The sequence below is a fragment of the Macrobrachium rosenbergii genome, chromosome 13 (genome assembly GCF_040412425.1).
Source record: "Macrobrachium rosenbergii isolate ZJJX-2024 chromosome 13, ASM4041242v1, whole genome shotgun sequence".
NCBI classification, from domain to species: Eukaryota; Metazoa; Arthropoda; class Malacostraca; order Decapoda; family Palaemonidae; genus Macrobrachium; species Macrobrachium rosenbergii.
Genome location: NC_089753.1, coordinates 26580413 through 26586412, shown reverse-complemented (window position 1 = coordinate 26586412; position 6000 = coordinate 26580413). Strand labels below are relative to the sequence as shown.

At 35.0% G+C, this 6000-nt stretch overlaps 1 protein-coding gene across 2 annotated transcripts in view; it reads left to right on the top strand.

Annotated features, from left to right (window-relative positions):
• Window positions 1-6000, top strand: part of LOC136845069 (fibroblast growth factor receptor-like 1) — a 599462-nt gene that overhangs the window by 524575 nt on the left and 68887 nt on the right. The gene's annotated exons all lie outside the window — the stretch shown is intronic.

Below are 6000 nucleotides of genomic sequence, written 5' to 3'. Positions count from 1 at the left end.
AAATGTTTTTCATTGGGGTATTAATGAGTTTGGAGCGTTCTGTAATAACAGGGATTTGTTTATAAACTGGAGAATGTGAGGTCAAATTGGGGAATATGAGGTCAAACTGGAATAAGGTCAAAATGGGGGCGTGAGGTCAAACTGAGAAATATGAGGTCAAACTGAGGAATGTTAGGTCAAAACTGAGGAATATTAGGTCAGACTGAGGTACCTGAGGTCAAACTAGGAAATATGAGGTCAAAACTGACGATTATGAAGTCAGACTCGAAAATATGAGGTCAGTGGGTATTGGGTAATGAACGTAAAGAGTTGGATGGGCATAGTTTAGAAAAAAAAAAAAAAGCCATTACGCTATTACTTCAAAGACATCCCCAGTCTGTATAATATTTTGAAAGCCCTGAATTTTGCGTATAAGGTGCCTTTAGTTTTATTAAAGTACAAAAAAGAAAAAGCTTTGGCAGATAAAAAGGTATTTTAACAAAATGTAAAAATATTTTTGTGTTGGTTGTTCAAGCAATGCAGAGTTATTTGAGATTGTATATGAATATGGATACCGTCTTCCGTTCTGTATATGAATATGTATACCGTCTTCCGTTCCGTATATAAATATGTATACCGTATTCCAGTCTGTATATGAATGTATACCGTGTTCCGTTCTGTATATGAATATGTATACCGTATTCCAGTCTGTATATGATTATGTATACCGTGTTCCGTTCTATACATGAATATGTATACTGTCTCCCAGTCTGTATATGAATATGTATACCGTGTTCCGTTCTGTATATGAATATGTATACCGTCTTCCGGTCTGTATATGAATATGTATACCGTGTTCCGTTCTGTATATGAATATGTATACCGTCTTCCGGTCTGTATATGAATGTATACCGTCTTCCGTTCTGTATATGAATATGTATACCGTCTCCCAGTCTGTATATGAATATGTATACCGTCTTCCGTTCTGTATATGAATATGTATACCGTCTCCCAGTCTGTATATGAATATGTATACCGTGTTCCGTTCTGTATACGAATATGTATACCGTCTTCCGGTCTGTATATGAATATGTATACAGTCTTCCGTTCTGCATCCCTTTAGGTAGAAATTCCAAGAAATATTTTGGCCTATTGGCTACAGTGAATTTTTTTTTCTTTCTCAGCATGCAATGTTGTACATCAAGTTGAAGTGCAAATTATTTTCATGTTTAGTTCTCGTGACCTCTCTCTCTCTCTCTCTCTCTCTCTCTCTCTCTCTCTCTCTCTCTCTCTCTCTCTCTCTCTCTCTCTCAGTATGTTAGTTGGAAGTTAAGTGGGGAACAGTCTCTCTCTCTCTCTCCCTCAATAAGTTGCTGGGAAATGAAGTGAAGAACAATCTCTCTCTCTCTCTCTCTCTCTCTCTCTCTCTCTCTCTCTCTCTCTCTCTCTCTCAATAAGTTGCTGGGAAATGAAGTGAAAAACACACTCTCTCTCTCTCTCTCTCTCTCTCTCTCTCTCTCTCTCTCTCTCTCTCTCTCTCTCTCTCAGCATGTTAGTTGGAAGTTAAGTGGGGAACAGTCTCTCTCTCTCTCCCCTCAATAAGTTGCTGGGAAATGAAGTGAAGAACAATCTCTCTCTCTCTCTCTCTCTCTCTCTCTCTCTCTCTCTCTCTCTCTCTCTCTCTCTCTCAATAAGTTGCTGGGAAATGAAGTGAAAAACACACTCTCTCTCTCTCTCTCTCTCTCTCTCTCTCTCTCTCTCTCTCTCTCTCTCTCTCTCTCTCAATAAGTTGCTGGGAAATGAAGAACAATCTCTCTCTCTCTCTCTCTCTCTCTCTCTCTCTCTCTCTCTCTCTCTCTCTCTCTCTCTCTCTCTCAAAATGAGCATTCTTGCGACACTAGTAATCCCTTAGGTGCAATCGACGTAGAAATAAATTTTTTATTTATGAATGTTTTGCGTTGTTCAATATGGATATTCAGTTGATTTTATTTTTTCAAAACGTAAACGTATATTTTATTTAATGTGAATGGTCACATAACGCTGCATTCTGAATGTGAACATATGTCATGGAGAATGTTTTCTTTCATTTTTTATTTTTATTTTTTATTTTTATTATCATGAATATGTTATCCTCATTTAATTTCATTGCATGCTTGTGGGATATGAATATTTGTACGTTGGTTCCATATCATGAGGCTTGAAGAAAATAATAATAATAATAATAATAATAATAATAATAATAATAATAATAATAATAATAATAATAATTGTAAGCTTAGTTGACAAGGCTCAGTACAAATTAATTTCGACTGAAGGTGCCATTTCATATAACAGAACATGCTTTAAAGAGGGACTTCTTCCTTTTAACAACAATAATAATAATAATAATAATAATAATAATAATAATAATTGTACTCAGAATTGACAAGACTCAGTATAAATTCATTTGACTGATGCTGCTTAATAGAATGTGTTCTAAAGAGGATCTTCTTCCTTCTAATAATAATAATAATAATAATAATAATAATAATAATAATAAAAAAAACCTTAACTTTGTCTAACTCAAAAAATATTTCCAAAATGAATTCCAATCAGCTGACAGCGAAAAAATAATATAATAAAAACTCCTATCCTAAAACTGCAGAAGTTCATAAGTGATGGACAACTAACATGACAGTTGTCAAAATCCACATATGAAAAAAATATTCCATTTCAAAAATTTCCCGCTTACAGATTTTGGCTCAAAATGTGACTAATATCTAAATAGGTATTAATAAGCAGTCAGAAATTAACTAAAGAAGTTTATTATTATTATTATTATTATTATTATTATTATTATTATTATTATTATTATTATTTTGCATTAAGCTGAAAGTCAAGAGTATTATTACTATTATTATTTTTATTATTTTATTATTTTTATTATTTTTATTATTTTATTGTTTTATTAGTTAAACAAAAGTAAAAAAAGTAAAATTATTATTTTTTAGTGAAATTAAGTAAAAATTAAGATTATTTTTATTATTTTCATTTAAACTGAAAATTAAGAGTTATTATTATTATTATTATTATTATTATTATTGTAAACGCATTTGTGTATGCGATACGGTATTGCATTGCACGTGAAAATTCCTGATTCCCAATTCCTAATACTCTGTCAACCTTTTCAACTACCAAAAATAAGCATCTTAATCACTGCCTACCCTACGGTCCCCCAAAGACCAATTACCTGTCAATCAATAATACCCTGCTGAGCGTCGTAACCGGTCATTAGATGGACCGATTATAAAGCCTGTTTTTTTTTTTTTTTTTTTTTTTTTTTTCTGTAAAAGAAACTAATGTGCCGGCTTTGTCTGTCCGTCCGCGCTTTATTCTGTCCGCACTTTTTTTTCTGTACGCACTTTTTTTTCTGTACGCACTTTTTTTTGTTTTTTTTTCTGTACGCACTTTTTTTTCTGTGCGCACTTTTTTTTCTCTGTGCACTTTTTTCTGTCTGCACTTTTTCTGTCTGCACTTTATTCTGTCAGCACTTTTCCTGTCCGCACTTTTTTCTGCCCGCACTTTTTCTGTCCACCCTCAGATCCTAAAAAACTACAGAGGCTAGAGGGCTGCAAATTGGTATGTTGATCATCCGCCCTCCAATCGTCAAACATACCAAATTGCAGCCATCTAGCCTTAGTATTTTTTTTAATTTGATTTAAGGTTAAAGTTAGCCATAATCGCGCTTCTGGCAACGATATAAGGCCACCACCGTGCCGTGGTTAAAGTTTCACGGGCCGCGGCAGATAACGCGTTACACCGAGACCACCGAAAGATAGGTCTGTTTTTGGTGGCCTGACTACATGCTGTAGCGGCTGTACAGAAAACTCGATTGCGCCGATGAAACTTCGGCGCATTTTTTACTGTTTTTTTTATTATTTTTTTGTTTTTGTTTACGTTCCCCCTCGAAGGTAAACACGCTGAACGAGGTGGGCAAGATTTATGCCGACGCGTCAAATGACTCCTCGAGACGCCATTAAACAATGTGACAGATTGGAAAGTGGTTTGATGCTTAGGTTGGAAAGTCTAGACCACTGTTTCTTACCTATCCTGACCTCAGCACCCTCTGTAGTATGGCTTCACAGTCCAGCACCTCTATATATCTGGTTACTGCGATCATATATATATATATATATATATATATATATATATATATATATATATATATATATATATATATATATATACATATATATATATATTTAATAAGATAATAAAATAATTATAATAATAAATATTATTATTATTATTATTATTATTATTATTATATTATTATATTTTGATTGTGATCGTTCCCTTGAAATTAAGTGAAATTTGTTAATTTTCATTCATTTTATATGTTTAGGTCAACATATATGCATTCATTATGGCTCTAAACATGAAGAATACGAAATTATTATTATTATTATTATTATTATTATTATTATTATTATTATTATTATTATTATTATTATTATTATTATTCAGTAGATGAATATGGAACAAGCCCACCACAGGGGCCATCGACTTTCAAGCTTCCAAAGAATATTATGGTGTTCATTTGAAAGAAGCAACGGAAGGTAATATGTATTATTATTATTATTATTATTATTATTATTATTATTATTATTATTATTATTATTATTATTCAGAAGATGAGCCCTACTCGTATGGAACAGGCCCACCAAGGGGGTGGGGGCGGCCAGCGACTTGAATTCCAAGCTTCCAAAGAATATAATGGTGTTCATTTTAAAGTAACAGAAGGTAATAGGCAATAGAAAGTAATTGGGATGGTTGTACAATATAATTGCTTAAAAGTCGTAGGGGCAGACGGTGGAATACTCCTTAGAGATTTGATGACGTAATTAGGAATAGTTGTAGGAAGGTGGCTCAGCACAGATTTCGAATTGTTTGGGAGATGGCTGGAATACCGAAATCTCGGTCGTTTGAGAAATAATATGACTGGACCATACATAATAGCCTTGAAAGTTTAAGGGTGTCTGGTAGATATGATATGCAGTGTGATGAGTGATCGAGGGTGGAAAGTGAATTTTGTGGATGGTTAGAAGACATATTTGGTCAAGTTGATATGGACAAAACCGAATTTTGTGGATGGTTTTGCCTGAAGTTGATATGGACAAAAGCTAGATGCTTACTTTAGAATGAAGTGATGTTGACAGATTATATTTTAATTGGGTAACAGTGTAGAAAGACTAATATTAAGTTTGTAAATGGATAACAGTGTAGAAAGGATACTATTATGTTTGTAAATGGATAACAGTGTAGAAAGGATACTATTAAGTTTGTGGTTACCACCATTGGGAAAGGAAGATAATTAAGCGAAAGGTCCTATACGATTCCCCCCCCCCCTTCCCAATTCCTTATTTCGTGGACCATATTTTAAAAGACTTCCCTGCCTCTAGTCTCCATCCTTCCCCTCCCCCCAACCCCCTCTCTCTCTCTCTCTCTCTCTCTCTCTCTCTCTCTCTCTCTCTCTCCAACCCCCAAATTGACTCAAATGATTCTTCCAGAAAACTACAATTCTTCCTTGAATGGGATTATTCACGCTGACGCCTGAATGTAGTTGTCGACGAGAATTATTGAAGAGTTAATTGTAGTTCTCTTGTGTCTCCTCTTCTCCCTCCCCCTCTCTCTCTCTCTCCCCTCCCCCATCTCGTCACGGTCCTCTAACCCTATATAACTTCCCTTACCCTCCCCTTCCCCCAGTGCTAAGACTCACTCTGCCGTCGCGAAATGTACTTGTCGATTATCTACGAAGTTGTCATTCGTCTCTCTCTCTCTCTCTCTCTCTCTCTCTCTGTCTCTCTCTCTCTCTCTCTCTCTCTCTCTCTCTCTCTCTCTCTCTCGTTGTATCTCTCTTCTTCTTCTTCCTCTTCTTCTTCTCCTCCTCTCTCTCTCTCTCTCTCTCTCTCTCTCTCTCTCTCTCTCTCTCTCTCTCTCTCTCTCTCTCTCTCTCCTCCTGTCTCTCGTTGTCTCTCTCTT